This window comes from Theobroma cacao, chromosome 4 (genome assembly GCF_000208745.1).
Source record: "Theobroma cacao cultivar B97-61/B2 chromosome 4, Criollo_cocoa_genome_V2, whole genome shotgun sequence".
In the NCBI taxonomy this organism is placed as follows: Eukaryota; Viridiplantae; Streptophyta; class Magnoliopsida; order Malvales; family Malvaceae; genus Theobroma; species Theobroma cacao.
The window spans coordinates 19,374,613-19,376,660 of record NC_030853.1 but is presented as its reverse complement, the minus strand read 5'-3'; positions in this window follow the sequence as shown (position 1 = coordinate 19,376,660).

Here is a 2,048-nt window from a genome sequence, read left to right as displayed (position 1 = left end):
GAGTAAATGGAGACAGTTAACTTTTCATCATACCATAATCCACAACATTTTGTACTTGTTTCAAATCATATAAAACAACACATTTCATTATAATACACATCACGACTTATGATTTTCTTAAAAACTTGGCTCGTGCCAAAAATCATACTCGATGATACCTTGGCCGAGGCATTCAACCGAGTCCGCCAAGGTTATTAAGTTAACAACTACTCATAAAAACATAGTTTAGCCATCCCTTGGCGTTGGCAGAGTTCATCCTCAAGTGGTGGTTCGGCGTGAAGTGAACACTATCGTGCCTTAGGAGATATCTTTCGTGCCTCTCATACTAAGGTAAATATAACGGGGTTTACCGTGCCCCTCTAATAGGCTGGTCCACGAAAACCCGCCTACTGTAGTGGCTAATTAAATCACCCACTAATCAATAAAATTTTGACAGCATAACGTGGCTAACATAATACTATCCAACCTGTCAAAGGAAAACAAATAGTTTATATATTTCACAACCCAAAAACTCAGCCACATATGTCATCACGTATCAGTTCATAAATTATCAATTCCAAACATAGGTACGTAAACTTAAATATATAGGCAACATCAAAGATTGGTCTCCACATACTCACATTTAAAAAAAAATATTATTGAATTGTAAAATAAGTCATAAACCTTATTCCTTAAATCGATTATTAGTCATAAAACATAAAATTCATTTAGGTTCAATATTCTTAAAATCATAAAAATAATTGTAAAAATACTCTAGATAGATAAGATGAACAGTTGTTACTCACCTTGACGGGAATTTACAACACTCCTAGTCTTGATCCTGGGGTGCAATACCTTTGCCCTTATCCAAGGGCTCACCACCTATACATAATGTGTAACAGAAAATTTAATATACTTATGCTAAATCGTCACAAAACTATTCTATGTTCTATATGAATGCATGCAATGAAATGGGAGGTGTTCGGCCTATCGCGCACTATACATTATTTAATCGGTCTAAATGTCCAATTCGATTCCAATTAATTTATTGCACTTCCAGTACTCCCCAAAATTCCACACACTTCACTCAAAATCTATTCTAAGTGCAATTACCGAAATATCCCTCATTATTGTGCAAATTGCTTACTAACGGGAGTAAAATTTTTCGGTACCCGTTTTCGATTTCGGTATTCCTAAGCACCACATACAATCTAAAGGGCATAAAAAACTACCAAATTCATCATCAAACCTCACCCATAAAATTCGGCCAAGATAGGTTCTATAATGGGCATGTGGATTTCTTGTTTAATTTTCAAACTAAATGTTACTAAACACCTAAAAACACTAAGTTACCNGCACAATATCTTTACCCTTATCTGAGGGCTCAACACCTATACATAATGTGTAACAGGAAATTTAATATACTTATTCCAAATTGTCACAAAACTATTCTATGTTTTATATGAATGCATGCAATAAAATGGGAGGTGTTCGGCCTATCGCACACTATACACTATTTAATCGGTCTAAATGTCCAATTCGATTCCAATTAATTTATTGCACTTCCAATACTCCCCAAAATTCCACACACTTCACTAAAAGTCTATTCTAAGTGCAATTACCAAAATATCCCTCATTATGGTGTAAATTGTTAACTAGCGGGAGTAAAATTTTTCGGTACCCATTTTCGATTTTCGGTATTCCTAAGCACCAAATACAATCTAAAGGGCATGAAAAACAACCAAATTCATCATCAAACCTCAGCCATAAAATTTGGGCCAAGGTAGGTTCTATAATGGGCATGTGGATTTCTTGCTTAATTTTCATACTAAATGTTACTAAACACCTAAAAACACTAAGTTACCTTTGAAATTCAACTAAATTCATCACCAACTTTCTCTCTCTAAATTTGGCCAGCATATTGCCCCTCATGAAAACTTGAATTTAATTCATGGAAAATGGAAAAGAATGCATGGGCAAGATGAATTTCAAGCTTAAGATTAAAAATCTTACCTTTAGTCACCAATTTCTTGAAAATTCAACAAATTTTCCTTAGTTTTTCCTCCCTA